Here is a 19,352-nt window from a genome sequence, read left to right on the forward strand (position 1 = left end):
ATACTTTAAATTATGAGCTTATAATTATATTTAAGCGCTTGCCTAAAATAAAAGAAAATGTATCATGAACATAAAAGTTGTAAAAAATAAGTAAACTTGTGGAAGAAAAACTTTTGCAGAAAGTTATTTACGTTGACATCTTTCGTAGAAACTTTTCATATTCTCCTTTGTAGTAGCTGTTTTCATTTTTAAGTGAATAATTTTCACTCTTCAGCTTCTTCATTTCTTTGTTTTCTACCTTCTCTTTATACTTTGAACTCAGCATAAGCATAACTCCAACAAAAGCTACCGTAAAAGCTCCCCAGACATTCAAAATGTTAGAGCTTGGATTGTTCATAACTCCCTTTTCAATAATAGAGTCTGCTGTTGAGCTATTTGTGTTTGGTTTTAAACAAATGAATCTTAGTTTATCACTCATGCCATAATCCGTAACTATAAAAAGCTTTTCAAAGTAAGGAGTATATGTGGCTCTGTTCGTGTCTTCCGACTTGTTTCCGTGCCACCTGTACAAATCACCATGCAGGGTCTTGTTCCAAACAACATTGTTGCTAAAAATTCGATGTATTCTCTTTCCGCATTTTTTAATATCAAGCCCTATATGGTACTTTCTATAACCCCAATGAAATTTACACGAGGGGTCCTCAATCTTTGCGATGCTCCTTAGAGCGTCGCGGTCCCGTGCGTTTGTAATAGGGGCCAATATCTGGCCCCTATTCGCACATTCTACCTTTGCCTGGCATGGAGTGACTGCTTTGCTGAAATACGTAAATGTTCCAGTTGGAGTTGTAATACTAGTACCACATGTAGGATTCTTATACCTCATTGGAAATATTTTGATGACTTAAAATAACACTGCTAAAATAAAAAAAATCTTATTAAATTATTAAATATCGTATAAAGCGTTTTTAAGTTTATAACTAAGGTAATTTCACAGACTAACTGCTATATTAAGTTATAACAAGTATTTATTTTCAGAGCTGCGAAACAGAGGAAACTTAGAATGGACGGAACTACAAAATGTATTATCTTTCTAATAATGTTACACGTTCTTTGTTCTAATGCAAAAAGTTAGTTTATTTGTTGTATTGTATTATATCCAAATTTAACATCAAGGTTTTTTTGTAACAAAAGCTGAATAAGATAACGTTAAAAATGCTTCATATTTAGCTGCACTTTTGTATAAAACATAAGTTTCAAAACTAACAATTTTTCTTACTTAATTATTTAAGTTGTCAAAAGGTGATAAAATAGTTTGAACATTTAATGATGAAATTATTATTAAAATAATTTTTAAAATACTTTTCAAAAATAAAACAGCCCAAGAATTAAAACTAGAATACTGTAACACTCAAATTGGTGACAAACATGTATTTTTAACTTATACCGAGGATGGTCATGGGAAAAACTGTCCAGAAAACACCCACCTTTCTGACATTGGACGACATGATATTTTAAATGTTTTAAAGTGTATTAAACGTATAGCAGCTACACAAAAAATTAAAAGTATAGAAGTTTTACCAGATAATAATAAGTGCGAAGAAAAATGCTTGCAAAAAAGCTGTAAACTTTATTACGACCTTAACATCCAAGGTTACATAGCAAGCTGCAAACCAAAAATATTGCAACAAAAAAGTTTTAGTCTTTGTACAAGAAAAGTTACGGACTCAAAAAGCAATGTTTTTGTTATTAGTGTGGTAAGTGTGATAGCCCTTTCAACACTAGTTGGCGCTCTGACATACATCTATCGAAGGCATAAAACTACAAATAGATTTGAAACGGTAAGTAAAATATTAACAACTATTTGTTTTACCACTGTTTTGGTTCATTTAGATTTTTAAATACAAATTTTTGAAAACTTTTTATTTTGTTACAGGCAACTGAAGAAGAAAGAAAAACTTTTATAATAGATAATGAAGAAACAGTTTTTGGTAATTTAGAAGGTGTGGCTTTGCTAAATAAAATGACTGACACATTTTTAGTGAAAGAAGATTCACCTAGTACATCAACTTTTAACTCAGGCCCACAACAAGTTAAACATAGAAATGTTAAAAATCAAATGAAGTCTAAAAATATCGTCAACTATGATAAACGTAAGTAATTTTTAACATAAAGTGACAAAAATTATAAAACTTGAAGCTGGTGTATAAATTAAATGAAAAATAAATTAAGTTTAACAACAAAAAAATAATAAACAACTTTTTGTATTTAAACAGCGTCTACTTCCGATTACACCTCAATGACATTACAAAAGTTTTTATCAATGAATGACTACTTTTTCCTATCGTATCATATCGTTTATCAGGTCAGAATTTTTTAAATTGTTTTTTTTTTTGCAACATTTTGTGACTTTAGATAATAAAACAATAAACCGTAGTTTTTGAAATTAATATGAGAGTAGAAGACGTAGATAAAGACTTTAGTCTGCAAAAAAATGTTAACAATCAAATTGATTTTATAGTTAAAATTACTCTATCGAAAATTCACAAATTTTTATCTATAAAACTACATTTTTCAAATGCAACATAAAACTAAAAAGTAAAAGTATGTTATTTTTTTTTACAGATAATCAAAAAAGTAAAAAAATGCCACAATAAACTTGTAATTTTGGGAACAAAACTCAATGTGAACAACATTAATTTGAAAATTAGGAAAAACCCGTTAAGAAATTCAAACTTTATTATCATTAGCTTCAGAAAGACAAAAAGTAATTACATGAATTTATTTAATAATTAATTAGACTATTTTCAGTATATGAAATTTTTGAAGATAATATAGTGTTATTTTGCAAAATCTTAAATTAAGTAATTTTAGAAAAAAAAATAAAATTCAACACGTTAAAGACAATCGATGAAAACAAAATACAAACAGATCCTAAGAAAAAGCTGACTAAAACGCTTAAAAATAAAAACAATCAGCTAAATTCAGTAAGTAAAAAACTAATATATTATTCATTGGAGCCTTTTGTTAATACAGTTATTTTTCTAAATAAATAGCTGGAATTATTCTACAGTAACCTCTCGCTTATTTACGCACATTGTGTCCACAGAAAAAGTGCGTAAAGATATGAGAGATCGTAAAGAAACGAGAGGTACCAAATATACTCACTATAATGGCTGTTTTTTAATATTGCTTCTAGTTAAAAGCAGACTGGGCACTTTTAACTATTTATTTATTTTCTTATAAATATGAAAACAACAGATAAAACTATACATATACTAAAAAAAAAAGGATTTGATTTGAATTTATATAAAATAATAAAACGACTAGAAATAATTTTACTATTTTAATAATAAGAAGAAATTATTTTTATTTATATGTGACATTTATATTCTATCCTACTTAGCAAATTCAATTTATAATTAAGTATTTCTTTACAATTATAAAATGGTGTTTATTAATATATAGCGCAAGACTGCTGTATTATTTCTTTGTGTTTTAAACTCTCATTATTTCATTATACTTTTATTATTTAACACAGTCATGTTTATTTCAGAATTTTGATTTAATCTCTTATTGTTAACAAAATTTCTGATATACTGAGGTATAACTAAATGTTTATCAATTAGTCAAGGAACATAAATTTACAAAGTCTAAAGATATAGAGAGGTGTGTTAGCATTCATAAACATATTTTAATTAAAAAATATACATTAAACCTAATTTGTACAATATTATAAAAAAATTAAAATTTTTATTTTCTGAATTTTATAGAATTCTGAAATACGTAACTAAACGAGAGTGCGTAACGTCACGAGTGCGTAAAGATCCGAGAGGTTACTGTATTTACAAAATAAGTTAAGTGTGTGTTTGAATCTTCTTAAGAGTTTTCAAACTAAATTATATTAAAAATATACAGCCAAAACTAACTTGAATTATTTTATAGTCCGAGAATTCCATCAAGCAAAACGATATATACTTACTGTCAAAACTTGTCTTAGACGTATTCTTGAATTACGTCAAGATAAAGTTTTCCATTGCTGACCCTGATTATTGTGCTAAGCAGAAAGAACTGTTGGAAGGAGAGGGCCTGTTTTGGCAAAAAGTCCCGAAGGAGTTACTACATTTAGTGGAAGGTGTTGAAATTTGGTTGACTGTTAGTTTATATTTTTGTGGTTTTTAATCAAAGTTCTGCTTAAAATAAAAGTTTCAAAAGTTAATTAAAGTTTTTATTGAGAAAAACGATTAAAATTTACATAATTTTTTTTTTTCACACCATAGTTTTCTTTGCGCTGTTGTTAAAAATTTCTTTTGTTCAAATAAAACGTTTGTTAGATGATTCTGATAATGGAAGGTTGTAGCGAGAAACCAAGTGAGAGGCCAGACATAAAAGAATTCGAAAAAAGATACGAAATGTTACAAGTAGAACTAAAAACACTCATTGAAGAGGGTCATAACAAATTCGAAAATAGCTTTCAGTGAAAATAAAACTCGATGGTTAAATGTTACTTTGTAAATGAGCTTAATTTTAAATAAGAAGTTGGAAAACCGTAAAAAAACCGTATTAGTTATAAACTTTTTTGTTTTGCTTAAGATACGTGCTTATGACATTTTTAAAATACATTTATTTTTATTCTTTTGGCTTTGGATGATATTCTGTTTTTGTATTTTAACTAGTAATTTTTATTTGTTTTAGTTGTTTTAAAACTAATAAAATACTTTATAATATACTAATGCATGCTCAAACTTATAAAATAATATTTAACTTAAGTTTTTTTTTTTTTACTTCAAGTTTTATACAACTTTTAAGTGTAAAATAACATTTAACGTTTGTATTTACAGTTTAAGTTTAAACAATAATTTTAGGCTAACTTTTTCTTTTTGTGCTATTTAATTCGCCAGAAAAGTTATTTCACACCATATTTACTACTATATTAATTTTTCTTTCTTCTTTGTTTATTAATAAAAGCTCAAAAGTTCAGTAATATATTTTAGTTTTTATTATTAAATAATCAATTTAATCTATAAATATTTCAAAATGGTGAGCTTAAAAAATTTTCAAATAAAATCAATAAACTTGACAAACTGAAAAAAAACTTTAACTATAAAGTTAGTAAATATTAAAAACTTATTTTATAAACACAGCTAAACTAAAATAAAGTTATACTACTATTTTTACTTATTGTTTATGTCATTATTATAAAATTTTTATTACGTTTAGTTACAAGTTTATTTTAAAATTTTTATGCTTAGTTTAATACTGAGTCAGCTTAATGTTTTAAAACCACTAACAGCTTACCACAGAAAAACTTTCTTTTATTTAAAATTGTAACGGTAGTAAATTTTGAGAACATCTATTAAGTAGTAAGAGAAAAAATATTTACTTATGAGAGAAAAAAAAGTAAAGCGGTAATAAGTTTTACGTACATAGACCTGTCACAATTTTTGTACAAGTGATAAAATAAAAAAAAACTCTTAAAATTTTGGTTTAAACTAACTGATTGAAACAAACGTTTGTTATTTTTGAATTTTATTAGAATAAGTTACATTTCTTTATTTTAGATAATACTTTTCTAGAGTAAAAATCAAGAATATTCTTCAAAATACAAACTCTCTTTAACTTAAAAATACAGTTTAAAGTTAAAACAGTTTAAGAAGATGCGCCTAAAAAATCTAAAATGCTACAAATTATTTTCATTATATCCTTGAAATATATCAATTTCTATATAACACTTAGATTATGGGTTAAACTAAACAAAATATATTGTAATGACAGCTAAATTTAAAAGAAAATGAAGACTAATTGATGCCTTTTTGTACTTGTATGGTTTTATTTTTATGTAAATGTCTAAAAAACTTTAAGAATTTGCATCAAAAAAGATAATTTAATACTATTTTCAAAATACTTTTATAAAAACTATAAGTAAAAACAAAACTGCAAAATTAATGTTAAACCTAACAATTTACCTACTGTTATTTCTCTTAAACTAATAATTTACTTAAAACTAGTTGAACTTTTTAACCTATAAAAGATAGTTACAATCAGTTTTTCAATCGTCCAAGTAAAATAAAATGATTAATGAAATTCGATATAAAAAAATCTCTATAACCATACACATATATCTTGTGTTAAATAGTTTACTAGTCTCATCTAGCTTTACTAAGTATTTTAGTGAATTAATAAAATACCTTATAAACTTTTAAGTAATTGAAACTATTAATATAAAGTTAGTTGGACTATTGTAATAATAAGAAGAGATTATCGTAGAAAAATGAATATTCAAAAAATAATCAAAAATTACTTTGTGATATTATAAATGAAAAAATCAAACAAAAACAATAGCTTTTATAATTTTCCATTTATTGTGCTCACTGTTTAACAAGATTAAACTAACATCACTGTTTAGTAGGCAATATCATTCTAAAGTTTAAAAGTGTATAAAATAACGGTACTAAATCTATGGTAATAGTTGCTTCTTACTATAATACGTTTTTATTGTATATTAGTAAGAGATAAACTTATAGTTTAAATTGATGTATTTAATAATATATCTTTTAATGTGAACAGCAATTTTCCTTTCATATACTTTTATAGTTTATATTTACAAAACCACAAGCAAATCTTATTTTTGATGACAAAAGTATAATAAAAATTTTCATTAAGACCGAAACAAATAAATTGAAAGTAATATACAAAACATAAAAAGTTAATTTTGATATGCAGTAAACTATCGCCTAAAAAAATCAAATTATTAAAATTACATTTGAAACAAGCAATTGAATAACAAATTATACTATAAATTTCTCAGCAATTTATTTTTCACGTAGCAGACATATCGACATTTAAGCTTCTTATATACTGCATTATGTAAAGTGTAAGTTTGATCGAGTTATGTCAACATTTATCTGTAAATTTGTAAGATTGTTTGAACAATACGTTATAATCTTATTTGCATTGTTGTAATTTCAACAGGTTTCTGGACAGTGTAAAAATAAATTTGAAACCAGAAGCTGAAAAAAATTAAAGTTTAAAAAAACTTGTAGAAACTCAAATGTTAAAAACTTATAAAAAAATATTTTTATTTTTGACTGAATTAATTACTAAGTAAGAATTGTTAACTAATAATGACTGCTCAAAACAACTTAAAGTGCTTGTGTTTATTTATTTCTATAAAAAGCAAAGAACGTCATTTTAATAACAGGGAAATCAAAGTTAAAGTTCCGTAAATTATATAAGAATGACCAACTGCTACTTTAGATACTTCAGTTCACTTAATTAGCAAAGCAGTTAAATGAAATAAGAAATAAAAAAGTTTCAAAATTAGGTCAAAAGTAAGCTATTTATATGTGTGAAATTTTTGAGTGTAACTCCTGATTTTTTTAGAGCTACTTTTTATGCTATGAATATATTCACTTTTTATACGATCTATCGACAAAATACAGATAGTTTTAACCTTGTGGTCTATTAAAAAAAAATTAATCATTTATACATGCATTATAATCAAATTCTTTAACTTTTTTTAACACATCGTAAAATAATTTATTAGCGGTTAACTAGTCTAAAGTAAAATCGAATAACTAAATTCTAATAAACTTATAAAAGTTAAAGAAAGCTTTAATTTAACGCAAATTAAGTTAAATTTTTTTTTAAATTTTATAGTTAAAAATGTTTTGCTTGAACAGATTTTTTCAAATAAATTTATAATTTGTCAACTAAAAAACAAGTTTACTTAATTATTAAGCAGTTTTCTATTCTGTAAAATTTAACTTTAAGTAAAATTTGTTTTTGAAGTTTGAAAGAAAAATAGTATTTTAAATAACTAACTTTATGAAACAAACACATTTTTGTACATATTTCGGTACTGTAGTTAATAGGTAAAACATAACAATTTATTTTATAAATAATTAGATTGTTATAATATACTTAGTTTTTATAATCAAATTCTAGAAATTACTTATATATATGCTTATGTAACCTTAGATATCGTATTAACCATAAAGTTTTATTTTGAACTTATAAAATGTTGTTCTTTTATTTTATATGAAGTCTACCAACAAGTAGAAAATAATACTAAAAAATACAAATTATATTTTTGAAACAGTTTTACTATAAGACGATATTGCTTTAATTTTGTTCTATAACTATTCTAGCTTTTTAACGTTAATAATTAAAAAGTTATTCTTTCTATATAAAAAATACTGTATTTTAATATTTACCATATCTAAAGCAACTTTTTAACTTTATCAACCACATGACCTGACAATCTTAATACTAATGTTTTTTCAATTTAGTTTATTAATCTATAATAATCAACATCTTGCAAAGTTTTCTAGAATTATAATGCAAAACTCAGAAATAGGTGAAAGGTGGCTTGAGAGGTTATTTGTAATTTGTCGGTACACCAGACTTAATTTTTCATTTAAACTGCTTTCGTTTTCAGTTGTAATGAATACGTGCATTATTCATTATTCAAAGTTGAGCTCAGAGAATATTTTGAGTTTGACACGCTTCATTGCACTAACCAATGAGAATCATCTGACGTGTTTCAAACTATTTCTGATGCAACTAAATATCAGAAAATGACAGTCAGTGTATTTGTAAGCAGTTGGTTGTTATTGTGCAGCTGGAACTACCTTGTATTGAATTCTTATTGTGTATTGTAAGATTGTTTTGTATTAAAAGTAAACATTTTAACTGGTATTTAATTGTTTTAATATTTAAGCCAGGTTTATAGTTAATAATTTATTCTTTTACAGTTTCTTCTTTACTAAAAGTTTTATTTAATTTTTAGTTTATTGTTTAAAGTCTTTTAAAGAAGTTTAAATAGATTGTAGTTTCTAAAAAGTTTGTCATAGTAATTTATAGTTTTGTATATGCTATTATTTCTTGTTTTGTTTTATATAAAGAGTCATCACTTAAAACTGTCTTGTCTGATTTATATAAAGTAGTCTAGAGTAGCTTTAAGTGTTTTATATATATTTTCCACTGATAATTACAAATTAGCCTTTATAAATAAGTTATAGTACTATGTCCCACTTAGAGAATATTAATGATAAGTTGCCTGCAGCGGGTCCTGAAAATAAGCCTGTTAGAAGGTCACCCCGCTTGCAGGAAAAGTCTGAACAAAAAGGTCAGGTTGACTATCTGCCCACAGTAAGTCACCCTGACCAAACTGAGGCTTTAGATGTTGGGTCACCAACATCGATAGCCCACAATGGCGTCCTTTTAAGTAGTGAGAACTACCAATCTTTGAACCAACAGTTAAATAAGTTAGAATTTGAAAAAAATAATCAACATTCTTATATGGGTAATTACAGTCAGCACACTATACATGAAAATGTGCAGGCCAATAGACAGAAGCAGTCTTTAGATTATGAAAGTTCACTAGAGGTGGAAAACTTGGATATAGAGGAGCTTACAAAACTAGTAGCCCAAGCTAGAATTTTAGAAAAGAAGGCCACCTTAAAAAGGGAATTGAATTCAATTTATAATAGATTAGATAAAGGTCAAAATAAATCACAAAGTAAGATAAGTTACAGTAAATTACAAAGTAAAATAATTAGTCCTGTATATACTTCTTCCATTACTGTAGGGGCTACACATAACATCAGTCTGAAACAAAGGACTTTAGAGAACTGCAAACTTTTTCCCCAGATTGAAGCCATAAGGGACCCTGTTATTGAGTTAAGATTTTTTGAGGATAGGTGTAGTACTTATGGCATTACTGATGATACAGAAAAGTTTGAAATTCTTCAAAGAATCTGGCCGCGTGCTGACATAATAGACTTTGTTGAAGCTTATGATGAGGACAGAACATACTACAATTTGTTTAAATTTTTAGAAGGCAAAGGCAGTAAGTTGCCTCGAATCTTAGGTGTGAGCCCATCATGGTCAGGACCAGTAAAATTTCAAAACTTGTTTCTGTCAGCCAAACAATGGGCAAGAGCAGCTGAGGAAGACAGAATTAAATATTTTATGTATGTACATGCCCCAGATAATCTGAAAAAGAAAATTAAAGAATGTTTTGGGCTTGGTTATAATGAGTTCTTAAGACGGGCTGAATCAATATGCAACATAGAAGAACAGAGAGTTGTTGAGCAATTCAAAAATATTTCATATGAACCTCACAAACCATACTATGGTAGGTACAGAAGTAAGGTTCACAATAATGTAGGTTGGCAGCAAAATCAAAAATTTTTTTATAATAACCACAGTAGTAACCACCCTAATCAAGAGTACTATAAGCTGGGAGATATCCAATGTACAAATAATGACAGAGACCACTATAACAACAAACAAAATGAAGGCTATCAAAACCAAAATACTTCACCACATGAAGGTAATAACAGAACAGTAAAACACTGTAAGTTTGCAATGACTAAAATTAATTCAGTACATTCAACCAGAAAGGCACAAAAATTTAAACCTAAAGCTCCCAGAAAAATTACAGCATATGGAGTAACAGGCCGAGTTGTGTGGTTTAATGTTAAAAAGGGCTATGGATTCATTCATTGTGATAATAAGGACCTTGATGTTTTTGTTCATCACACTGAAATTAGTAAAAACAACCCGAACAAGTTTATAAGATCACTTGCGCAAGGTGAGGCTGTTCAATTTAATGTTGTAATGAGTAAAAGAAATTTACCACAGGCTGTGAATGTAACAGGTCCTAATAACAAACCAGTTAAAGGTTCCAAATATGCCCAAGACAGGTGGCCAAGCTATAACCAGAGGTTTAACAGGCAACAGAGGCCTCAACAAAAATGTTATTTTGTCAGTGATTGTAAAGTAAGAGACAAACAGCAGAGAGAAGAGCAAAACAGTTGTAAGGTAAAACACAACCACCAATTAACCCATCAGGTTGAAGTAACTGATGATAGACAATTTGCAAAAGAAAGCACCCATACTAATTCTCCAAATGATTTATTAAAAGTTAGCTCTACAGGCTATCAACCTAATAGCAATCAAAAAGAACAGGTTAAAACTCAGAGTGAGATTCTGAAATTAATTTCAGAAAAAGATGAGTTGATTAAAGAAGGTCTAAAAATTGAAGAAAATGTTGAAAATATTAAACTTAAAATTGACAAATTAAGAAATAAAGTTTTAGAAAGGCTGACTTAAAATTCTTTGTATTCTAGGGTTAAGTTAGGCATGACAGTTGAGTAATGATTCTATATGACTAAAAAAAAATTATTTTTTATTTTTTTTTGTGAAAAAATTTTGATTTTAATACCAATTGATACTATATTGCAAAAGATTTTTTTTTTTTTTTTTTTGAGTTTAATATTTTGATTAAGAGTTGTTTATCTATTTATAGTAAAAATATTATTTGGAATTGTAACCGTAAATTTATTGATATTTCATTTTATTTGTTGTGCAAATACTATTATGTTGATACCATTTTTTTTTACCATGTTGTCTAAGATTTTTTTTACTGAGTTAGTTATTCTGATAAAATTTATGTTATTATATAAATTTTTTTTATTATGTGAAAACCAAATACTTAATTTTTCTCTCTCCTATTTAATTCTACTTAAGTTTGATTTTTAAATTAGTTCATGACTATTTTGAATTTATTTGTTCTTTACACTGTTCCTTTTATTTTGTTTTTTTGCTGTTTACCAATTAGATTTAGGTGAACATCACCTTAGAATTCTTCTAGCAGGAGGCAAGCAGAGGATAGAGTGATAATCCTCTTCAAAAAAAAAGGACTAGAGAAGATAGTGTAATGAATACGTGCATTATTCATTATTCAAAGTTGAGCTCAGAGAATATTTTGAGTTTGACACGCTTCATTGCACTAACCAATGAGAATCATCTGACGTGTTTCAAACTATTTCTGATGCAACTAAATATCAGAAAATGACAGTCAGTGTATTTGTAAGCAGTTGGTTGTTATTGTGCAGCTGGAACTACCTTGTATTGAATTCTTATTGTGTATTGTAAGATTGTTTTGTATTAAAAGTAAACATTTTAACTGGTATTTAATTGTTTTAATATTTAAGCCAGGTTTATAGTTAATAATTTATTCTTTTACAGTTTCTTCTTTACTAAAAGTTTTATTTAATTTTTAGTTTATTGTTTAAAGTCTTTTAAAGAAGTTTAAATAGATTGTAGTTTCTAAAAAGTTTGTCATAGTAATTTATAGTTTTGTATATGCTATTATTTCTTGTTTTGTTTTATATAAAGAGTCATCACTTAAAACTGTCTTGTCTGATTTATATAAAGTAGTCTAGAGTAGCTTTAAGTGTTTTATATATATTTTCCACTGATAATTACAAATTAGCCTTTATAAATAAGTTATAGTACTATGTCCCACTTAGAGAATATTAATGATAAGTTGCCTGCAGCGGGTCCTGAAAATAAGCCTGTTAGAAGGTCACCCCGCTTGCAGGAAAAGTCTGAACAAAAAGGTCAGGTTGACTATCTGCCCACAGTAAGTCACCCTGACCAAACTGAGGCTTTAGATGTTGGGTCACCAACATCGATAGCCCACACAGTGACTTTTTCTAGTGTTTTCAGTAAACTTAAACTTCATTGATATTTTTAGTATATTTAACAAGGTTGCAATTTTTTGGCCACCGAAACCAAATACTTAAATACTTAAATCTGCACTAATACTAATAGAAAATAAGTAATATAACGTTTATTTCAACATTTGATTTTGAATCTAAGGCTTTTATTAATTTTTATTTTATAATTATTTTGATGTGAACAGCAATTTTCTTTTGATATAATTTGATTGTTTATATTTACAATACCACAAACAAGTCATACTTTTGATGACAAAAATATAATAACGATTTCTGTTAAGACCAAAACTGTTAATGACATGACAAAAATCTTATATCTATAAAACATATTTTTCCTTTCAAATCAAATACTTACTAGTTATCATGTATAAGTTGTTTAAAAATCCGGATTTTTTAGAAATTTTGTTAAAAACTTCATTTTTTTCAAGTTATTAAAAAAAAATTTTTTTAATTTTGGATTTTTCAGGATTCAAGGTAAAGTGGTCACCCTGAAATTTTGGCCTCATGGTTTCCCCTTTTATAGCTTGTGGCTATTTAAATTTCTGAAAATTTCATATAGTATAACTTTTAAAGTTACGTTAAAATACACTTAAGACCCATTACTTTTTGATCTTCACCTTGAACTCCAGATAATCTTGAATAAGTTTTTAATTATGGCCTTATGGCCTCTGTGGTATTTTTACTACTTATGGATTTTTCTTTAACCCCTTTGCTGCTTATGGCTCCCTAAATTTTTGTAATTGCTCCTAAATAAGGTGTTTGGCTCACTTTGGAAAGCCCTGACATAAATACTTAAATGTAGTCTTGTCATTTACACAAGGTAGTGAATATAGTGAATACAATTACTTTGTACTTGCAACGTTTTGAAATTAATAACACTTTAACTTTATTAGCTAAAGCAGTAAGCTTGGAACAATGCAACAGATAAGATATAAAAAATTGTATTTAGTATATAATGAAGGAAATCAAGAAAAAAAGTTGGAAAAATAAAAACCCAAAACTTGCTTTTCTAGAAAAGAAAACAGTTTCTGTTATTGCAAAATGCCTTCAAAGCGTAAACAAAAGGAAATATGTACCGCTTCTTGAAGTGGAAGCAGAAAAAAATTATTGTGAAAAAAAACTTCTTTAACCAATTATGCAGGACTTTTTACGAAATATATTATCAGCGCTACAGAACAAAATGTAATCCAATAAATTTACCAAAGTTTAGTATATGTCAAAAAATTGTCACACATTCAAACAATAACGAATAAAACTATGCTGTAGTTGTTGGGATTTTGGCCGTATTTGCAGTACTTGTTGCTTTCCTGACGTATTTCTATAAAAAACATAAAGTTACGAGTATACCTGACGTGATTAGTTAAATAAAAATTAACATTTGTTTAGTTATTTAAGTGCAATAGTTTAGACAATTTTGTTACAGGCAGATGATGCCGAAGCAACAGCTTTTCTACAAAATGACGAATGTGCAAATTCAAATGTTGAGAAAGTAGTTTTAAAAGTTGAAAAATAAAATAGTATAAGTGATAGCAGCTTAATAAGGACAAAAAATGAATTTGTTGATGAGTTACCAAGCATTAATTACATACCAAACATACATCAACAAAACAATGAAAATATGCGAAATCTTAAAGGTATTAAAGCAGTTCATACAAACACAGTTAGCGGTAAGTAAATTTGAACTTTTAAACTTGAGTTCTTCAGTAACAGAAAATAATTGAAGTGTTATAAAACTGATTGCTAACATTTAGTAAGGTTTTCAGTAACATTCAAACAAGGTAGATTTGACAGAACAATTTGTTTTATCTTATTGTTGATGTCATCGTGTAACTATCATTAAATATAACAACTTTTAAGTTTGTATTCAAATCCTTGATAAGTGAGAATAGTTTAACTAGCTGTCGGTCAAAGCTAATACGTCATAATATTTCTCTTTCAAAGCTATAGTCACTATAGTATAGTGTGTAGTAAATTCCGAAAATTCCTATCAAGCGGAAAAAAATGAGAGAAAAGACTATGTTTGTAAAAAGGAAAAAAGTGTGGTACTTTGCTATACCTTCAACAATTATTTAATTACAACTTAGCAACTGTTTACACTGCCGGAAGTTTATATTCAATCTTCTTTCTTATTAGTTTAAAAAGAATATTTGACTTGGTATATTTTAAACTTTTATATAGGAAAAACAATTAATTGTCTTATTCTTCCAAGTATCATAGTAAATTTTACTAAAAATAACTACCAAAACAAATTCTTTGATAGTCACTTTAAAGTAAAAATATTTTAAATTTAGTAATACTATAATGATTATAAATATGTAGTAAAAATAATATAGTTTATATTTTCTAGGTATTTTAAATTTCTATATTTTATGATTAACTTTTTGAAAGCCAAAACACAAATCTTCATATTTTGGTTTCTAAAAACTATAACTTATACTCTTGATATTAATTTAAAACAACAAACGTATTTTTAAAATTTGAAAAACCAAAAAAAAAATCATGTTTTATATACAGACTTATCGTTTTTATAACTGTCAAATTTTAAGCTAAACTTTTATTAGGCGCCAACAAAAATTTATGCTATAATTTATAAAAACAAAGTCCTTTTTCCCTAACTCAAAAAAAACTTTTTGTACGACTATTGTATATATTCAGTTATAAACTCGAATTTTGCCTTCAAAAAACAATTTTAATATAAAGCTGTCTATATTCAAAAATGTTAATACCTTAAATTAGCGTTATACTAATTTTTTTAAATGTTATTAGTAGAATTACAAACTAATCTATTTGTTTAAACTTTATGTAGTGTTTAGATGCACTAAAAATTATTTTATTATAAACCAACTAATAATTTCAACTAGTTATATTTAAAACTTTATCATTGTTTGCATTGAAATAGATTAAAATATAATCCACCAACATTTAAGTTACTATAACATAAGTTAAAAATATCGAAACAGTAGTTAACTTAAATCTAATGACTGTTGTGCTTATTATAAAAAGATTAAAGTACATCAATTATTAAATTAATTACTGTTATAGTAAGCATTTTGTTTTCATAAAATCTCAAGCATTTGCTCTTCTTATTCAAGTTATACTCTTAATCAACATAATTGATGTATTTATAAATATAACTCGAAAAAGAACAACGTATGTTTGAGGTTTTATAAAAACGTTAATAAGAAATATTGCTTTTACTAACAATTATTTGGATAATGCAGCTTCAATGAAAAACTTTAAAATTATATAAAAAAAATTAGTAAATTATAGTTTATTATGTTTTCGACAATTTATTTGAAAACAACACTTGTTACTAAATTAATAACCAGCTCATTTTAAAAATTGATGATTATTAAAACTATACTAGTAAATTTAGTCAAGTTTCTTAAAATTGTGTGGAAGTTTTAATTAGTTATGTACAAATAAAATTTAAATTGTTACATGCATATGTTAAAGCAAAAGAAATAGTTTAGCTGTAGTTATTCTAGGGCTAAATTTATGCTTAATAGTTTTACAAACACTGTACTATAGACTTATAGAGCATTATAGTAACAAAGTTTTTAAATAGTTTTTATAATATTTCTAAAAATAACATTTTAACTTATAAAAATAGGTTTTTAATGATAGAGTTTAACAACATTTTAAATGCCTCAACTCAAAAATATTTAGGTTTTAAAAAATATTGAAAAACTAAGCTTTGTTTTATATTTAAAAAACCATGCAAAAAAATATAAGAGATATTCTAATTTTGATTAAAAAAATAAATTTAATTGTTATTTTAGTTTGAAATTTTACTTGTTTATGAAGTAAGACTAAAGTTGAATTATTAAAAGATATAACTGATTAAAGTTAGTCATGTTTAAAAACATATTACGTTAAATATTTAATTTAAAAACTCATGCAGCGAAAATATGCACTAAAAACAAACGCTTAGGTTTTAAAATATCTAATCTTTCAGTCAGTCTGAGTATTGTTTTTGCCCTTTGTAACATGTATTAAAGCTGTTATAATCTTTAATAAACTCATTTGTAAAATAAAAAAAGAAATCTAATAATATTAGGCATGAATATACTGTTTTTGTATATAAGTAACCTATTCAACAAACTGGCTATTACAATAACTAAATAAAAGCTTTGTTCTAAGTTTTATATTTTAAACATTTTTAGTTTTTTGTGCAATAATTGGAAGTTGCTACTTCTCAGCTAAAAAAAACATTTAAAAAACAAAATTTTTGTGAATAAAAATTAAAACTAGGCTTTAAACCTAAAAATTTTGGACTTTTAAAGGTTGTATTATAGTTATTTTGTTAAACTTGTTGTACAAAAAAGTAATTTTTATTTTCTTCTATATATACTTGAAACAAATTTTGCTAGCTAAGAATTTTTTATGTGTAGTACGGTCAGCGAGCATCTTTTTATTTGAATATTTTTCTTGAGACTTGTTATTCACTAACTAGACTTGTTAATATCATTTGAATTATTTCAACTATTTTCCACTACCCTTTAGTTTAGGAGCTTTTACCAAACTTTAGGTTTTAAACTCAAAATTTTTTGTGAAGTGTTTTAGTTGCACTATGAGTTTAATTTAAATTCTAAATAAAACTTTAACACATTTAAGCTAACAAAAAGTTTTACTTTTTCTTTACTTTATTACCCTTTTTAAGTAAAAATAGATTATTGTTATTTTAAAGTTGATTAAAAACAATCGGTACTTTCTAATGCTAGTTAAATTGTACAATTTTAATAGTATTTAATTTTTCAGGTTTTGTTTTATCACTAAATTTGAAAACTATGAAATTATAATTAAAAACTAATACACTATCAAACATAATCTAAAACATATTTTAAAAATAAAACAGCAATTATATTTGATTAAAAGCATTCAGTTTAATTTGAAAAGAATAACTAATAAAATATTTAGTTATATTAAGAACTTTTAGCTTATTTTAATTTAAAAAAACAAAATAAAAAGATAGTACCGTTACATAAGGCTATTTATTTTAATAGTATACAAAACTGTATAAAAATTAGTTAAAATATTAAGTAATATAAACTTATTGATATAATGTTTACAGTGTATAAAACAATTCAAAATTAAATGATTTTTGTTTTATAAAATTAATATTTAACTAAGATAGTTTCAGTTTATTTTAGATAAATTATTTTTAATATATGTTTAATTGTTAGATATGTTTGACTAATTAGCCTAGTTTATATAAATTATATAAATAAGTTATATAAAATAAATAAAAACTAAAAGTATCATAAACGTAGAGAAAATTCATTGAAACGTTATTGACGTCAGTTATAGTCTTTAATTAAAGCTAGAATATAAAACTAAAATATTATCATTAAACCGTTTTAAAACAATAAACGCGATACTAAATTTCTAATTTCACAGCAGTTTACACTTCACGTACCAACCGACATTTAGCGATTATTAAAATTTCACTTGAAATGCAAAGCTTTAATTACATTTAAAACAAACAATTGAATCATAATTTTCACAACGATTACACTTCAAGCAGCATACATATCGAGATTTAACTTAATAATTTACTGCAGTAAGTAAAGTGTAAGTTTGATCCTATTAAGTCAACAGTTATCTGTAAATATATGAAATAATTTAAACAATAAGTTTTATGTTAAGAAAAAAGTTATAATTATGTTAGGCGTCTGGTAGGTGGAAAATGTAAAATCAAACTTCTGCTTAAAAGTTTTAGAAATATTGCAAAACTGTATATAATAACAGGTTGAACAGGAATTAAAATTTTAAAGTAAACATATTAATTCAACAATAAATGAATTAAATTTCATGTAATTAATAAGTATAAAAAGCCTAGCATTTATACTGCCTAGCATTATAAAATTAAAATAGTGTTAAACAAAAAACTAAACTATAATAAGCATTATTTTAATCAAATTGTTGTACTATACTTAAAATTTCTTGTTTTTCGTAAATTTGCGTCTTAGGCAGAAATATACAGTATTATTAAGGTTATTAAAACCGTGTAATAAAATTCATTTGATTTTATGATGCAAGTGAACAAACTTCTTTATTTAAACTTTATTGTATGTCTTTTACGGATTATAATAGTAGTAGACATTTGAAAGACTTTAGATATTATTGAATCATTTTGTTTTTGCAGTTCAAAAATATTTTTTAATAATACAGTATAAAGATTTATAATTGCAAAAATAATAAAAGAAAAAGCAAAAACGTCACTCAAATAGCAAACAAATCGAAATCAAATTTCCTTAAATCTGATTTTAATAGGTAATACAACTGCTAGTTTAATGTGTCAGTTTACAAATCAATAGTAAACTAATTAGATTACAAATACAAAAATAAAAAAAAAAACTACGTCAAAAGTGAATTGTTTTTTTGTGTGAAAATATCGTATGTAATTACTGTTTAGTTTAAAACAAGTTTTCTTTTATTTAAGTTATTTTTAATTAGATTTTCATAAAGTTTATATTATCACAGACACGAAAATTGTGTTATAAAGTTTAGATTGTTTTGTTTATTTCACAAAACTAACTTGTTTTTTTTATGGTTTTACTTTATATCAGCTATCTTTTTTTTCAGAAAGTTGTGTTTTGTTGTTTTAAAATATTAACTTTAAATAACGTAATTTCTTTATAAAATATTTAAAACGTACTTAAATACTATACTTAATAATTTAAAGAAATATTTATTTCTTGTGTTTATGAAATTTGTATACTTATATTAGTTAGAATAGGTAAATTTAGAGTTTAAATGAAACCCATTAGAAAAATACTCTTTAAATGTACCAGCAACTTTCCTTTAATAAAGTTTTTAAACGTTTAGTAACTTTTCATAATTTATATTTAAAAAACAAAAAAAAATCTATTTGTTGCG

The sequence above is a fragment of the Thalia democratica genome, chromosome 3 (genome assembly GCF_965202585.1).
Source record: "Thalia democratica chromosome 3, ktThaDemo2.hap1.1, whole genome shotgun sequence".
In the NCBI taxonomy this organism is placed as follows: domain Eukaryota; kingdom Metazoa; phylum Chordata; class Thaliacea; order Salpida; family Salpidae; genus Thalia; species Thalia democratica.